Source organism: Leptinotarsa decemlineata, unplaced genomic scaffold (assembly GCF_025532065.1).
Source record: "Leptinotarsa decemlineata unplaced genomic scaffold, Ldec_3_MD MMD2_tig00026358_RagTag_RagTag, whole genome shotgun sequence".
Classification (NCBI taxonomy): Eukaryota; Metazoa; Arthropoda; class Insecta; order Coleoptera; family Chrysomelidae; genus Leptinotarsa; species Leptinotarsa decemlineata.
The window spans coordinates 1,448,978-1,467,966 of NW_027412703.1; the positions used below are offsets into that span (position 1 = coordinate 1,448,978).

At 33.1% G+C, this 18,989-nt stretch overlaps 1 protein-coding gene across 2 annotated transcripts in view; it reads left to right on the forward strand.

The window, feature by feature from the left end:
• The window catches only part of LOC111516564 (uncharacterized), a 126,477-nt gene that overhangs the window by 49,887 nt on the left and 57,601 nt on the right, over window positions 1-18,989 (forward strand). The window lies entirely within an intron of this gene.

Genomic DNA, 18,989 nt, shown 5'->3' on the forward strand with positions numbered 1-18,989 from the left:
CACGAATGAAGTTTTGAGAAGGAAAAATATGTAAGGAATGACAGATTTGTGAAAGATGAAATTTTCCATGATAATTGGTTTTGGTGTTTTCACAGCAAATTATGTGAATGATTATATAAATTGATGATGAATGCTTCCATTGTCTGAAAAACTTTAAACTCTGGGCAGACATTTTTGCATTGTTTTCAAAGAAGAGTGGTGATGATAGTAATTTATAGATAATATATGAACAAAGGAATTCAGGAAAATGTGAGGAACTAGAAGAGAAATGCAAAACTAATTATAAAACAGACATAGACTTTTTTTCTGTTGAAGATATCTAATGATACCGTCATTAACTTCGTACTAAACCTTTATTCGTACTTTTGCCAACCATAGAATGGTCATTTTGAAATTCTTGAAAGAAAATACTCTTCCATTTGGGATTCAAAACACTACAGCTGCAATGATTTTTTCCTGTTGATATGAGTTGAAAACAGGTTTTTAAGAATATATTTTTAGTTTTTTTACATTGATAATTTTATTTTTTTTTCTACTTTTAAAAACGATGAGACTATCCGATATTCAGTACCAAAATTGTCGAGTATATTTTATTTTTATATATTTTGTTGTTACATACACTGTTAGTGTCTGAAATGTTTTATCAATATTTGCATCACTATTTTTTTTTAGTAATTTTGCATTTGACTGAAATTAGGTAATGTGAATGTTTTTCATTTAGATGAATCTCTTTTTAATCATGTGTACTGTTGCAAAACTATTCTGTTGGATTTTAGGGAAGTAGGAAATATATTTCAAAAAGTGAGGATATTGAAACTAACACTGCTTTTATTATAATATAGATTATATATGTATATTGCCTTCCATTTTTTAACAATACTTAGAATATTGAACATGTGCAATATGAAACTCTGTGTGAGCAGTGTTGGACAAATTATTCTAAGAGATGTTCATATTTTTATATTTTTCAAGTTATATATATTTTTCATGATTTCATTTCCATATTTTCATGATGATATTGGGAACAAATTTCTTAAAAAGTTATGGTATAATGAATTGTTAGTCATATCATATGAACACTGTATATTTTGTATTTTTGAATGTAGCTTTAACAAATTGTAGGTTATGTAATTTAGTATAGACATTAGTTGTAGAAAACAAAATAAATATTTTTTTGGTACAAGTTATCCTCATATTTTTATGTGAGTAGATTTAAATTAACATACCCTAAAATGTAATTGTACAGAAGAAATAAATATATACTTTTTTGTTTTTCAGTTGTTTGACGGTATTATATCCAATAGTTAAGCTACTGCGCTATATCGAGAGATATACTATCTTTCAATGTATGACAAACCCGCCTATTCCGTGGAATTTCATAAACTTTCATAGATCGTGAGGTGTAGTTTACGAAATTACTATGAATCTTCATCAAGTAATGGTCGAATCAATCAGAAAAATATTCTCTTGGAGTTTATACTTCTATCCTAGGTCCATCTTATGTTCAATAATGGGAATCAATTAATCAATATATACTTCATTGTTAAAGACTGAATCTTATTAAAAAAGCATTGGTCACTAAGATTAAATACATTTACCAATTAGTTGGTCAGTTGTTATTCAGTGGAAAGATAACAGTGAACATGTCATTCTGAGTCCCACCACAGAGTATATGTTTGTGGAGTTGATTCCGGACTTTATCTGCAGGTGGCGCAGTTGTACATTCTACTGAATCAACTGCAGAGCTTATGACTAGATGGAATTAATTTTGTTTGTTTGGGATGTTCAGAAGGTTCACCGTGTCTGAAATGACCCGGTACTGATGAGGAGCTAGTACTCCGAAATTGGTCTATCGGTAATTGTCTCGACCAAATGAAATTAATATCTGCTTTTATTATATGGGAAGTTACTTGCGACGAAGCTTCAAAATAGAAGACGTTACACAGGTTTCTGTGATGGTTTAACTGAGCGGCATTAGCTGGGTTAGTTGTTGTTTTTCCGTCTGGTATCTGCCACACTTACTTAGAAAATAAATCGTAGATACACATGAGAGGCAAGGGTGAGCTGTCTCCACCTGTATATTATATATATTCAAATGGAAAGGGGGTCTTGTGACATGAAGTCAATATCTTAACCTACTACAAAATGGCGGAACATTAAATAATTTCCTGAAGACAAACACATTATTATCGATATTTCTAGAAATATTCCATTTTATCTGCCATATAGCAATTCCAACAACCCGATAAGGTTTGTTAAGTTATTTTTTTGTTTATAAAAATGTCAATACGACAATGAACATCATTGTTCAGGTAAAATATTCTCATTTATAGGTCATTGGATAGGCCGTCGAGGTCCTACAGAATGGCCAGCCCGCTCGCCAGATTTGACACCTTTGAACTTTTTTTATGGGGCTATTTGAAAGAAAGAAAGAACGAAACAAATTTTATTGACCTCAAATTACAATTTCTGTTACATTAGAAAATATCTGCAATAACAAAATTTGCTTAGGTACGTCATACTGAAAATATAAAAAATATACATAGGTCCACTGACAATTGAATACCTCATCAATCTTATAGAAGCCTTGGTCGACAAGTGATTTTTTTACTTTGAACTTCAATTCTTTGATATGAAGGTCTTTCCACTCCATATTTTTATGGGAAGAAACTCCGTTTGTTTGGCTGTGTTTTGATAATGCATCTTCGGTAGCCTGATGATATCTTTGTGTTTTGTATCATAATTGTGAGTGCTAGAGCCACTATTATATTTATTATTATTTTTATGTACAAACAATACTGCTTCTAGTATATACATCGAAGGTAATGTAAGTATGACCCATTTTATGAAGATTGGTTTAGCATGGGTTCTGGAATCAATTTTTCCTAAATTTCTCATCTTTTTTTGGATAATGAATACTCCACTTGCATGTGAGGAAGCACCCCATATCAGTATTCCATAGTTTATTTGAAGCGAAATAAATGATGGTGAAGTAGCCGCCGCAATTTTTTGTGAACTTTCAAAGGCTTTCAATTGCGTTAATCATGAATTATTACTCAAAAAACTTCACCATTATGGCTGAAGAGGGGTGACGTGAAATTGGTTTGAATCGTAGGTACCTCTCAGGGCCAAGTTAAATGGTAAGAACATCAGAACTCTCAGAAAGTAGGGCAATTACATCTGGTGTGCCACAGGGTTCTGTGTTAGGACCAGTTCTGTTTTTGTTATATATTGATGATTTGACTGCCAGCTTTACTCTCTTCGCAGAAGATACAGCAATATTGTGGAAGGAAAATAACTCAGCATAGCTACATAAAAAGATACCATCTGTTTCAGAAAAGGTAAAACATTGGTTTGATGCTAATTTATTATCCTCCAAAACAAATATAATAACATAAATGTCTGCTAAATGAACTCTCAATAGACATTAATATCTTGGAAAACAAATTGAACACAATGTTTCTTGGAGTATTTATTGATAATAGCTTAATTTGATGGACACGTCAGACAACAGATGTTATGCAGTGAGAATGTTTTCTAACGAGATAATGTCACTACTTGTCATTTGAAAATCGTCAATAGTAAATCATGCCGGGACGGTTGAATTACACAAAAAAAAAAGATTATTTAAATTTATTTATTATTTACGGAGAATGTGATGAAGTTATTTCAAGGACATGTGATGCATTTGCGAGCCGATCTCCGGAAAGAAAGAAACCACCAAATACTGTCAAATTTTCAGATTTTTCCTAGTTATAGTTTTCCCACAATCGATCGATGCAGTTCCTGAAGTTTCACCCTGTATATTAATGTATTTCATAATATGTATTTTTTTGATCAATAATTTGATGAATATATGTATTCTCTAGGTATTTCCCAGAGCTTTTTTCATGAAAAAAATCAGGTATATATAGAATAGACTGTCGCGAATGCTCTGCAGTATATACAGGCCAAAACGGTAGAAATTTTGACGTAAGGCTCCGTGAACACGTTTTTTTGGACAAAAAATCTACAATGTATGAACATCTTCATGAATCAAAACACAAAATAACTGAAGATAACCTCAAAATTCTACACATATGTATTAAAGGAAAAAATGAATTTGTTGGAAGTCATGGAAATTAACAAATCAAATAAAAACCAGAAATATACTCCCCTAAATGAGCAACTCGATTTATGTAGGTCTCCACTTTCTAATTTATAAGTTTAACAACCCCTATAATCTGTGGTGAATTTTAAAGTTGGCACCCTGGTTCCTTTTAATTACCTGTCGTATCTTACCTAAAAACTCCCGATATAACCGAGTTTTTCAAATTTCACATTTTACTTTTATACTTTTGATAATGGGGTTAAACCCGAAACCGGTCGTATAAATAAAATTGACTAGTGATAAATTAGACAAAAGTGTTTTTATTCATTCTATTAAGGTGATCATGAATTACCACAAAATAAACAAGTCATCAGTCACACATAAATATTGGTCCTAATACAGTTTCCTGTAGTACACCGTATTCCATTGTTACCAGCGTTCACTTGTAGCTATATCTATTTTCACATGCCGAGTCCTGTATTCTAGATTACTTTCGTTAATCTTAAATGATTAACCTCTAAATCCAATTTGTTCTTATTCAGACATGAGTTTTGAATGGCTGACCGTATCAAAAGCTTTTTCCAGATCTATAAATATTCCAAGTGTTGGTCGATTGTTGGCCAACTGCTGATAAATGTTATATCGGTGACATGAGCTATTACATCTTAGGTTGATTTTTCGTTTGAAATACATATTGTCTTTTTTTGTAATTTTTCGTCACAAGCACCACATGTAAATACTTAAGACACTCTGGGAGCGGTGCCTGTGCAAAAGTAGCGATGAGCAGCTACAGTCCGTCGCGTATTTCTGATATGTACCGCTCTTGGTGGTATCAAATGTGCCAAGTTACTTGACACTTGACAAATCTCCAATCCTTCTTCGATATTTCAGGCTATCAAGGTTGCACGTGATGTTCGCGTCTCCAATCAGGCGGATGGCTCTTATCTGGATGGGATCCAGCAACTTCAGAGTATTTTTGGGGGGCGGAGCTCCATACATGAGGACAATACTCCAAAAAAGGTCAGATCTGAGCTTTATGAATCATCAAAAGTTGCTGAGGTGTGTACAGTTTTCTGGTTCGGAACAGTGTTCAAAACTTTTGAGAAGCAACCTTTGCAATTCCAGCGACATGATTATGCCAAGACATATTGGTGTCCATTTTAACCCCCAACAAACCTATCGAAGCAGAAAGCGGAATTGTCTGACCTGACATTATCACTTCCGTTTCGGAGACATTTATCTTCTTGGAGAAAACCGATGCCTGGGTTTTTGTGGCATTGAATTGAACCTGGTTACTTTTACCCCCAGATCCTCATTAAGATATGCTACCTCCTGCTGCCGGTAAAGATGTGCCTCCGCAGCCGATGTCTTGGAATCCTAATAGAATGACGAGAAAATAGTTTTTTTCCTCACAAACTGATTAATTTTTTCTTTTAAGACTTTCTTCACTACTTTGGCAATTGAGGATATGAAAGTGATAGGTCGATAATACACAGGATATGATTTTTGTCATTTTTGTAGAGAGAATCAGTGATCCTTGTTTTAGGTTCTTGTAGAAATACCGCAGTTTGAAAAATTTCGATTTCGATTATGTAATGAGAAAAATATTTTTCAAGATCTCCCATATGACACCATCGTATCCAAGGGATTTAACATTTTTACATATTTTATGTAATGTTCTACTTCAACTTCAGTGGTGAGGAATAAAATGAATGTATTTTTATTCATTTTTATTTTTTTATGCACTTGCGTAATGTTGAGCAAAATATTTACTATTTCATGTTAGTCAGTATTACTTTTTCTCATGTAAATACATTTTTCTAATTTCAGTATCATTTTTATTTTTTTCAAGATTTTCTTTACTGACTCCCAAAGATTTTTATTAAAAAGTTTGTACTCTATTATTTATTTTAATAATGTATTTTTGTATTATTGAATGTGTGGGTATCATAATAGCCAAAAAATTCAACATATTAGACCAATCCAATAACCTCGATTTAACACCTCATGAGTTTAAATTCAGAAGGCTATTTTTTTGAAAGGAATAACTTTTCGGAAGAAAGTAGAATCCCGAAATCTTTCTTTAACTAATCACTCATTTCGCACATTCTATTTCATTGAAATCGTTTGTTTTGGAATACTTTGATTGGTATATGAATCGATTCAAACGTCAAACGTGAACATTATGAAATTATTTTATTTCTTCAATCTCCCACTAACAGTATTACGATGACCGAGACCGAGATGAAAAATAATAATAATAATATAATGATTAGTACCTCGTCCACTAGATGGAGTGACATCTTGTTGTTGGCTTCAACTTAGGAAGAGGAATGGAATACTCTGAAAGAATTCAGATTTTCAGTTGTGGAATATCATTGATTTTAGGTCGATGATGGCCACTGTTTTGCACTGATGAGTGGCTAATGAGCCCCAAACCAGTCTGCAAGTGTGCCTGTTCCAAAATTGAAGGTCGACTCTTTCAGTTGTATTGCCAATTGCATACGCAGGAAATTTTCTGTGAAGATGCCTGCACTGATGCCTGTCGGATTTAATACAACGCCCTTCGTGGTATTAGCCAGGGGAGTAGTTGTTTTCTGATAGGCGTCAGTCCATTAAACCTAGTGTGGAGGCATATTCGAGACTGGCTTGAACGTTTAAAGTTCATTTCTTTAGAATAATAATATCGTTTATTATGCATAAAAATACATTTATACATAAAAGGAAAAGGGTTAGCCAAATGCTATCTTCCACCCCTCCCAAAAATTATACAGTGAGTATAATAAAATAATTATAAAAATACTTATTTACTATCATAACAATGATAGGGAAGAGAAAAAAATTATAGATCATATAGTTGCTAATATAACTCTTAATATTCTTAACATTATTTTGGTCAATTTAACAATTTCATTGCATTGCATACATTGAATTTTAAATTTTTTAAATTAGCACTGAGCAGTAAGCATTTGTGATTTCATTTCTTTCTTAAATTGATGAATATTATGATTTTAAAGGGGTAAAATTTCATTTAGATAAGAAGGGGCTGTATAAGAAAAACATCTTTGAAATTTGGAAGTACCTACGGTGTCTAGGTATGTTGAATGAGTTAATTCTCAAATTAATAATAATGATAATAATAATAATATGCTTTATTATCATAAGACATAATCTTGTAGACAAAGCTTGTGTAGTACATACTTAAAAAAATGCAATACATACCAACTGAAATAAAAATAGAAATATAAATAGTGCATGGGTACAAACTATGTTAAAATGGAGGATATGTATGATAAAATGTATATACAGTGTCACACATGAAGTCCGCATCGAATGGGATTTTTTTTGTTCATCTCTTCAAGCAACTTTTGATATCTCCATTAGGTTGTGCTTTAAAAATGATGCCAAATGACATGCATATGACCGATCAAGTGATTTTTCTTCCCTGTCAAATTTGACATTTTTTCCAAAAAATGTTCAGAAAAGCAGTTATTGCTCGAAATTTCGAAAATCGGTAAAGAGAAAATATGATTGTTTTTTCATTTTTTACCCATATACCAATTTTTAGCTTTCTAGTACAAATTTAGTTTTTTTACAGTTTTTCGAAAATTTGACATTTGCCGATTTCTCAAATTTGGCCAAACCTCAACAAAGTTAGTGCTTTATGCCTACCTTATCTTTCCAACGTATTTTTATTACCAATTGCAATTCTAAATACAACTGATTTCGCAAAAATTTAAAACACCAGAAAAAATTATGCCAAAAATGATGCAAAGTTGATACAGTTTTTAAAAACAGATCAATATTTCACTTTATTTCTACTTTTTGCGAAATAGCTTGATACATAAGCATAATTAAAAAACAATATCAATGAAAAGTCAATAATTTATTCTTTACTGCATTTTTCAAACAGTTAAACTTTGATTTACTAATTACGAAAAATTACAACGAAATTAAACTAAGGGTACTGTGGAAACAATTGAACTGAACTGAATAAGCAAAATATTTTATTGTCATATGACATTTGTTGAATAACTCAAAATAGTGTTTATCAGTTTTAGATTTAAAATAGTTTATTCGTTGTCGAGTGTGTTTTTAAAAATGCTGAATCTTCAAGAGAAAATTGAAATCGTTTTAATATGCGGCGAGAATACCGGTCACCGACAAGTAGCTGATATTTTCAATGCCAGACTACCTGCAAGAAATATTCATCAGTCAACAGTTAGTAGGATAATAGCTAAGTTTAAATCTACTGGCTCGGTTGAGAGTAATTTTAGAAAAGCACATCAGCCTTCTAGACATACTGAAGTAGTGGTATTTGAAATATGTTTGGATGTCGTAGAACATAAAAAAACAAGTATTCAAGATATTGCAGATAGAACAGATGTTAACCGAGAGAGTGTATGACGTATTTTACACAAAAATAAATTTACGCCTTATAAACCGAAATTTATCAATACATTAAAAGAAAGGGACTTCGATATGCGCTTGTATTTTTCTTTTTGGTTTCAAGGGGAAAAAGAAGAAAATTATCATTTTCCTTATCAAATTTTATGGACAGATGAAGCGACCTTCTCTTCAAATGGCGTTGTGAGCTCGCAAAACTGCAGGTGGTGGGCAAAAGAAAACCCACATTTCGTAATCGAATGTCGAGATCAATATTCGTTTAAGACGAATGTATGGTGTGGCATATTAAACTATCAAATAATAGGACCATACTTTTTTAGACATAATTTAAATTCTGCGGACTACCTACACTTTGTGAATACCGAACTATCTGAAGTTTTGGATAATATGCCCCTTCAAGTAAGAAATGTTGTGTGGTATTAGTGTGATGGTGCACCTATTCATACTACAAGGGTGGTTAAAGAGCGTCTTATGGAAATATTTAGGGGCAAAGTAATCAGTCGCAATATGGAACACTTTTGGCCGCCTAGATCTCCTGATATAACCCCACTAGATTTCTTCTTGTGGGGTTACTTAAAACAAAAGGTGTATAAGCAAAGACCTTTTCGAGATATAAACCATTTAGAGGCAGTTATTCGAGAATGTGTTGTAAGCACGAAACCCCGTAGTATAAAGAATGCAGATGTTTTAAAAAGGACAATTGATTGCATTGAACATGGTGGAAGGCACACCGAAATGTGACTTTTTATTTTGTATTTCTATTGGTATTTACATGGTTTAGGCATATGTTTCGATTTGATTTAGTGTTCTTAATTTAAATTATAACTTTATTTTAACAGATGTTTGTTAGAATTTTTTACGGTTTAGTTTTCTAGGCAACAAAATCTAAGTTGATTTCTGAATTAATTTTGTTCATTCATACCTCATAAAAGATATTTAGTAAATGTGAAATTACTTTCGTATAATTCCTTCCCTTAGTTTAATTGTGTTGTGATTTTTCGTAATTAGTAAATCAAAGTTCAACTGTTTGAAAAGTGCAGTAAAGAATAAATTATTGACTTTTCATTGATATTGTTTTTTAATTATGCTTATGTATCAAGCTATTTCGCAAAAAGTAGAAATAAAGTGAAATATTTATTTGTTTTTAAAAACTGTATCAACTTTGCATCATTTTTGGCATAATTTTTTCTGGTGTTTTTAATTTTTGCGAAATAAGTTGTAGTTAGAATTGCAATTGGTAATAAAAATGCGTTGGAAAGATAAGTTAGGCATGAAGCACTACCTTTGTTGAGGTTTGGCTAAATTTGAGAAATCGGCAAATGTCAAATTTTCGAAAAACTGTAAAAAAACTAAATTTGTACTAGAGAGCTAAAAATTGGTATATGGGTAAAAAATGAAAAAACAATCATCTTTTCTCTTTACCGATTTTCGAAATTTCGAGCAATAACTGCTTTTCTGAACATTTTTTGGAAAAAATGTCAAATTTGACAGGGAAGAAAAATCACTTGATCGGTCATATGCATGTCATTTGGCATCATTTTTAAAGCACAACCTAATGGAGATATCAAAAGTTGCTTGAAGAGATGAACAAAAAAAAATCCCATTTGATGCGGACTTTATGTGTGACACTGTATAAAAGAGTAAAAGTCAAGTTTATAAAACAGTAGTCATAAAAAGTAACAACTTAAGAGCTCCTTAATAAGTAAGGATATAAAATATGCATAAGTCAATTAAAAGCTATCGTTAAATTAACCATATGTATGTCAGAATGCCTGCTTAATAAACTATATAAATGAGTAGGTGTTTTAGGTTGAAGCTACTCAAACAAAACAATTTTTATCAAATATTGGACTCTGTATCTCTCATTCAGCTCCTCCATTTTTAACAACAATGGTGTGACATGTTCACCATATGGTAAACACCATACGAATCGCATGCAAGCATTTTGTATACGTTGTAACTTTTGCTTGTTTTACCGAATAACAATACTTCATATGGGGGTAAATAAGAGTTTTAACTAACCTGAGTTTCATTTCTTGTGATAACTGATACTTGAATTTATATAGCGATTTGAGTTTGAGGAATGATACTTTGAAAATGTTTGTCACATGTTCATGGGCCTAAAGTTACACTGAGTTTGTACTATTTGTCTTTGATACCCTATGCATAAGGCCAAAGTTTTATTTGGATTGATTTTCAGTCCATGAATCAACAAGTATAGGAATGTTTTGTGAAAAACCTGTGTTAATATTGGCCACGCAACTTTCTGTATCGGTATGATGAGAAGATAAACATAACTATATCATCTGCGTACAGATGTACTTGACAATGTGATGGGAAAGTGGAGTAATCAAAAATAAACACTGAAAAAATCAAGGGTCCTAAAATACTTCCCTGCGGTACACCTGAGATTGTTTTTTTTGGGGATGACCATGAGTAATCATCCAGTTTGACCCTCTGTGATCGGCCTGTGAGATAGCTGGTTATCCATTTAAGAGGAATGTCATCGAATCCTATGATCTTGAGCTTGCTGATGAGTAAATAGAAATTAACTAAATCGAAAGCTTCATTTTGATCAAGCAGTACTAAAATGGTGACTTTTGATTGATCTCTGAATCTCGCAAGATCGTCGATTACTTTCATGAGGGTAGGTAGTTTGTGTTTCGTGTTTTTTGCGGAACCCAGACTGCTCGTACGGGAGTATTCGATTTTCTTCTTAGTTGACGGGAAACATTTTTCTCGAAAAATGCTGCAGAATGCCGATAGGGCGTAGGTCACTGAACGTGAGAGGTACATTCTTTTTCGGAATTGGAATTACATTAGCGACCTTCCAAACATCTGGAAAAATACCCTGTCCGAAGGACTCGTTGAAAATATATTCAACTTCATCAATACAGTGATATTCCTAAAGAAATCATGTTAATATTTATATTGTCAATACCTAAAGCATTAGATTTTATTTCTTTGATAGCAGTCAAAATATTATCATCACATACAGGGTGTTTCAGAATTCGACGGACAAACTTATACCACGTCATTCCTCTTGCAAAATGATGAAAAATGAGGTAGGACATCTGTGTCCGGAAATGAGCCGTTTCAGAAATACAGGGCGTTGAAGTTGCAAAATAAAAAGACCCTTTTCGTCGTAGCTCCCGGACTAAAAGGAATAAATTGATGAAACTCAGCAAATCGATTACGAGCTAGAATGTGCTTCCTCCAGTGGTATGTTTGCTTCAGTATCAGTAGCCAGTGGCGTTCCAGCGGGGTAATAGCTTATATTTCCCCCCTTATTTTTTACGCCACTGACTTTATATCCACAACCGTCTTTTTTTTGAATTCCTTGATCAATTTTACGTAAAAACCAAATAAACATTCACTATGAAAAAACCAGTAGTTTTCGAGAAAAATTGAGTTGAACTGATACGTGCATTCTTATATGGGAATAATCGATTAAAATAATCGAAATTCCAAAACCAAAATTATTTGAACTCTTTTATGATTTTACCATTAATTTAGCGCTTGCAAGTGATGGTAATTATTGTGGGTTTTCTATCATCATACCAATTTCTGTTATGTTTAGCATATTGTAATGACAAATCATAACTCTTGAGGCTTATTTTCGTGCTTGTCAATAGATTTCATTGTTGAAATGTTTTCATTGTTCTCAGATCTTCGAGTGACTTTGTGATCTGAAAAAAAGTGACCCCAAATAAAATTTGCGATCATTCGGAATCTCGACTGAGTTAGGCTCCAATAATCCTAAAATAACACCATTATTCTGGATTTTGGGAAAATTATTTTTTGTTCACAATTATCCTGTCTTTCCCATTCGTGAAATCACACTTCTCTTTGTAGAATCGTAAATATCTTGAAGAATATTCATTAATAAGAAAATGAAAAACATTCTCAAAGTATACAGTGTTTTCAAATTTTCACAGATGAAGCCGAAAAACAAAATTTTACCAGTAGACTTTAATTATACGCCTGAAAAAAAGAAATGTATTTGGAAGAAGTCAATTTATTTGAATAACCATCTGATAAGATCTTCGCTAACTCTAGTCAGTAAATGAAGTTTTTTAAATAAATGAAGAAATGGAAGTTGTCTATTTACAGCTAATTACATAACTCTTAGTTGGATGTCGGTACTCATAATTCATCTTTGAGTAGAAATATCATGTTCAAAATATACCTTCTCTACACATATTTTAGATAATGTGATAAGAAACAATACTGTTGAAATTCTAGAACAGTGAGTCATAAACACGAATTTCTTTTTGAAATTTACATTGAAAATTCAAATGTGCTTTTGAATAATAATGAGAACATCTGATGAATAATCAATAGGGTAATTGTTCGAAATTTTTTTCCGTCAACACTTATACACGATCTGCAACGGCGCAACATAGAAAATCGCACTTTTTCAAATGATTCTAAATTTTCGGCAATCGTTATCGATGCAGCTTGAATGCGGGCGACTAATTCTTCTTGGCTTTTTGGTTCTGTTTCATAAACCAGTGACTTCATATGACCCCAAAGAAAATAGTCAACAGGATTCAAATCTGGTGATCTGGCAGGCCATTTGTGGGGTCCACCTCGACCAATCCAATTGTCACCGAATTTCCGATTTAGGTACTCTCTAGCAGCTAACGAAAAATGAACAGAAGCACCGTCGTGCTGAAACCACATTCCATTCCGGATATTCAGAGGAACATCTTCTAACAATTCAGGCAATACTCCTCCCAAGAAAGTGCTATAATTGTCCCCATTCAAATTATCTGGTAAAAGATAAGGACCAACTAAACGGTTTTCTACTATTCCTGCCCAAACATTCAATGAAAATTTTGTTTGATGGCCATGAGGATGAATAGCAAAAGGATTTTCCTCGGCCCAAATATGGCTATTGCGAGAATTGAAAATACCTTCCCTTGTGAATTTTGCCTCATCAGTGTATAACACTTGCTTGATAAATTCCGGATTATTTCTCCACATACTTAAAAACCATCGAGAAAATTCAATTCGATCTGGATAGTCCTCTGGTTTCAGTGCCTGAACTTTTCTCAGTCGATATGGGTATAACTGCTGTTCATGCAAAGTCCTCCAAACAGATGATGAAGACACATGCAGCACTCTAGCTATAGATCTACTACTTTCAGACGGATGTTCAGCAGCATAGTTCAATATCTCCACTTCTGTGATATAATTTCTTACAGTTCTCTGTATACCTGCATTCCTTCTGGTAATTAAAAAACTTCCTGTTTCCTTGAGTCTTCTGTCCACGTTTTCGAACGTTTTCCAATTAGGAATTCTATTTCTTCCAGGAAAATTTTCACGATACATTCTTTGTGCCAACCTTCCATTTCGTCCCGATTTTCCATAAATAAGGTGCATGTCCGCTAACTCTTCGAATGTAAAATTCATTTTTATTATACGAAATACACAATCAAACACTTTCTGACAGCTACGTTAACTTGGAAGTGTCATACGAATCTCATTTCATTTCCACAGCCCCCTCATAAATTTATTGTTGTCAATGAATAAAGTAATCCTCATTGCTTAGGTGGATCAAAGATTGTTATAAGTCACGTGAATGTATTCTGAAACTATTCAACCAGTGGCTGAAGAACTCGAGAATATCGGTACAGTTATCTAACAAAACTATAATAGATATGCCCAGGAAACATTGTAGATGGCTAAGGTTGAAACAAGTAATGGTATTTTGGTTAATCGATAAAACTTGGATTTTTACCCATTGAGAGAAGATAATTCGATAAAACATTCTGAGTTCAGTTTTGCCAACTATTCGTAATTGTCTTTGAAAATCGTTTGGATGGAACATTTTATTAAAAAATAAATCTCGAGGTAAAGCCATTCAGTAGGTCTGCGGGCTCACAACATATCTGCAAAAAAAGTTGGTAAAATGGTAGAAAATCCGCAATATGTTGCCGAAGTGAATAATTTTTCAAGCACACAATGAATGGTAGAATGATGAAAGAGTTCAAATAATTTCGGTTTTGGAATTTCGATTATTTTACTCGATTATTAATATTCCCATATGAGAATGTACCTATTAGTTCAACTCAATTTTTCTCGAAAACTACTGTTTTTTTCATAGTGAATGTTTATTTGGTTTTTACGTAAAATTGATCAAGGAATTCAAAAAAAAGACGGTTGTGGATATAAAGTCAGTGGCGTAAAAAATAAGGGGGGAAATATAAGCTATTACCCCGCTGGAACGCCACTGGCTACTGATACTGAAGCAAACATACCACTGGAGGAAGCACATTCTAGCTCGTAATCGATTTGCTGAGTTTCATTAATTTATTCCTTTTAGTCCGGGAGCTACGACGAAAAGGGTCTTTTTATTTTGCAACTTCAACATGTCCTACCTCATTTTTCATCATTTTGCAAGAGGAATGACGTGGTATAAGTTTGTCCGTCGAATTCTGAAACACCCTGTATATCGGTGATGGAAAAGTTCATAGGAGCGTTCAATTTATTATTATTGTAGACTTAAAGAGTGTTATTATTTACTATTGAATGTCCAGCCACGTTTAAAAAATAGTCATTGATTTCTTCAGGTCTACGTAGTTCAATTGGCAGGCTATTGGTTTGCGAGGATGATTTTGTAGTAACACCCCAATCTGCAAGATTTCTCCATGTCATTTTTGAATTGTTTTCATTTTTGTTCAAAACAAATTGTATATATGCTGTTTTTTCAGGTTTTACTGCGTCATTGACGTAGTACATACAACTGATTGATATACGTTTTCAAATATTCGATATTTATCTTTTATTCAGATGTCTCATTAAAAACTTTACGGTATATACAAGACATCGAGCAGGATAGTCAGCTTTATAATGCCCAAGAGTGCACTATATCGTGCAATGCGAGTGCCAGACCCAATAAACTAAAATCAATGAAGCTAAATTGATATTCGAACTTGTAAATGGATCTCGCTCCCATTTGGATTCCAAAATTTATATTCGACATCAATAATACTTCATTAAAAAATATGGATGGTCTATATTTTAAAAATGTTTCAGTTCTACGCGATTTCCTGAAATATAATATTCATTAGAGCCAAAATTAGTGGCGAGACAAAAAAAAAGAAGTTTGGTTCAATTGTTATTGAGTTTCGAGAGATTGTATATAGGTTTGATGAGATGTTTTCTGAACTAACTGAACGAAAAAAAATCTATTTTAACCCTTGAGTAAACGGGTGAAAAAATATACCAAGAAAGGACGGGTTGGGTCTGAGATACACACATTTGTTATTATCATAATCTTTTTTAAATAAATTGAATTGATACTGTTCATGCAAAATTATGTTTATTGTTACTCTCACTTTTAATCAAAAACAAGTATTCCGATATATTTAATGTTTTACATATAAAATGTAACATGAAAGAAAATTCATGAAAATATACAAAGTGAAGAAAAATTATGTGGTACATGGATTCGGAACGTTAATTTTGAGCGCAGTCTGGGCATGTATGCTTGGAATGTTCCATACAAATAATTTTTTTACAGATATGACAGAAAAATCTTGTTTTGCGATTTCGGCAAAAGACACATCTTCGATATGTTTCTTGTAGTGGATCTGCTTGCTCAACCAAACTCTGTCCACTAAACTTTGCAGCTTTCAGCCTTACATCTCTTGATATATGTTTGTCAATAACTCTTCTCTTTAGCTGTTCCGTAACTAAACTCATTCCTAGTTGTTTCAGGTATTTTCTCCTTCCTGTTTTTGTGATAAACATATCCTTATTGTTGGTCCTATATACAGGCTGATTCACGGTGGATGGCACATTAGACGTTTCTGGTGAACCAGACAACGGATCACTTTGAAAATTTAATGGAGGGCATATTCGGACATTCTCTAGCCAACTAAAATATTTTCGACAATGCGGTGTTGCCGCTTCTATTAGAGAGCAGTAGCAACTTTGATTTTTCAAATGGAACACTCTGTATATAATATCATTTTTGGAATCTCCAACAATTGCCCGACAACTTTTCTTGATATTTCCCTATACCTATCTGTTACCGTTTTCGAAATAAAAATTAATTTCAATTTTTTTCTTCGAAAATCATGACTTCTAAAAATGCCGATATCCTTTAGTTAAGAAGTACTATGATATCGAAATTTGGTTTGGAGTTAGGTGATACTTGGACACTTCTCACACGTCAGCCTAATCTCCGTTACTTCAATACAGGGTGGTAAAAAAATACAGTTTTTTCGTTTGCTTGAAAAAGTTGCTGAAATTTGATTATTTTAAATGGAACACCCTGTATATTATTGAAAATTCGGAAAGCTGCTGAAATTTGCTTTCTTTCTATGTATATCATACCTATACCTAACTAGTCAAGTTTCGGACTTATGAACATTTATTTGTGAAAATGTCCCTTCAGAATGGTATTTCCATTCGGTAATTTGGTAAGCAGGCCATGATTACTATTTGACAGTAGCGTTGTGATATTCTCCTAATAATATCGACATTTTCGTCACTTCAGAAGTTGCAAATACCTTCAAAACGATGGAACAAAACTATTCAAACGAAGTTCTTATGAATTTGTTTATTATTTTTGGACAGCGTGACAAAATTATCAGCAGAACATGTAGAAAGTTCAATGAAATGTATCCGAATCTACCGCCAATGAACCTCAAGAAATTTATACGAATTCAGAACAATTTCAATGCATTTGGATTAACTTTAAAAGCACCAAGAAACTTGCCTCGACCCGTAACTTTCGAAGACAACCAGATTAATTTCTTAGCATATTTTCACGCATTTCCCGAGTCATCGATAAGAAGTGCTGAAGAAGATTTGGGTATAAAATATTCATCGGTTCAAAGAATTTTGCGAAGACATAAAATGCATGATTATAAATTCACCAAAATTCAAGCAATGAAGCCTCAAGATCCTCAACAGAGAGTAGAATTTTGTGAAATGTTGTTGACACGCATTCAAGAAGATCCACTTTTTTTAAATAAAATTATTTGGACTGATGAATCGAAATTTTCGAGAGAAGGGATTTTCAATAGAAAAAATCGTCATTATTGGTCCAGTGAAAATCCTCACGTCACAAAAGAAGCCGGATTTCAAGAAAAATTTAGTTTTAATGTCTTCTGCATGTTGATGGACAACAAATTGAGGTACGTGATATACGAGGAGTCATTAACATCCAGAAGCTACCTGAATATTTTGGAGAATACTGTAGACAGTTTCGTGGATAATCTGCCACTCGAAGATTATCGAAACTGTTGGTACCAACTAGACGGAGCTCCTGCACATTGCACAAGAGAAGTGAGCGCAGAACTGGATAGACTATTTGACGATCGGTGGATGAGGCGCTTGGGACCATGGAATTGGCCAGCGAGATCACCCGATCTTAATCCATTAGATTTTTATTTGTGGGGAATGTTTAAAGAAAAAGTTTACAAAATACCCGTGCGTTCGAGAGATGAATTGTTAGAAAGGATTGCCCAAACATTTGAAGATTTGGATCCCAATGAAATCAGATCTGCCACCACGAAAGCAGTCAACACCCGCATTTTAAAGTGCTTGGAAGTGAACGGCCAGCGATTCGAACATATTTTGAAATATTCCACATGATTGTTTTACTTTTTTATAATTATTCATATCAATATTTCCAATTTCAAGTTTCTTGGTGCTTTTTTAAAGTTTATCCAAACATATTGAAATTGTTCTGAATTCGTATAAATTTCTTGAGGTTCATTGGCGGTAGATTCGGATACATTTCATTGAACTTTCTACATGTTCTGCTGATAATTTTGTCACACTGTGACAAATTCATAAGAACTTCGTTTGAATAGTTTTGTTCCATCGTTTTGAAGGTATTTGCAACTTCTGAAGTGACGAAAATGTCGATATTATTAGGAGAATGTCACAACGCTACTGTCAAATAGTTATCATGGCCTGCTTACCAAATACCGAATGGAAATACTATTCTGAAGGAACATTTTCACAAATAAATGTTCATAATTCCGAAACTTGACTAGTTAGGTATAGGTATGATATACATAGAAAGAAAGCAAATTTCAGCAGCTTTCCGAATTTTCAATAATATACAGGGTGTTCCATTTAAAATAATCAAATTTCAGCAACTTTTTGAAGCAAACGAAAAAACTGTATTTTTTTACCACCCTGTATCGAAGTAACGGAGATTAGGCTGACGTGTGGGAAGTGTCCAAGTATCACCTAACTCCAAACCAAATTTCGATATCATAGTACTTCTTAACTAAAAGATATCGGCATTTTTAGAAGTCATGATTTTCGAAGAAAAAAATTGAAATTAATTTTTATTTCGAAAACGGTAACAGATAGGTATAGGGAAATATCAAGAAAAGTTGTCGGGCAATTGTTGGAGATTCCAAAAATAATATTATATACAGAGTGTTCCATTCGAAAAATCAAAGTTGCTACTGCTTTCTGATAGAAGCGGCAACACCGCATTGTCGAAAATATTTTA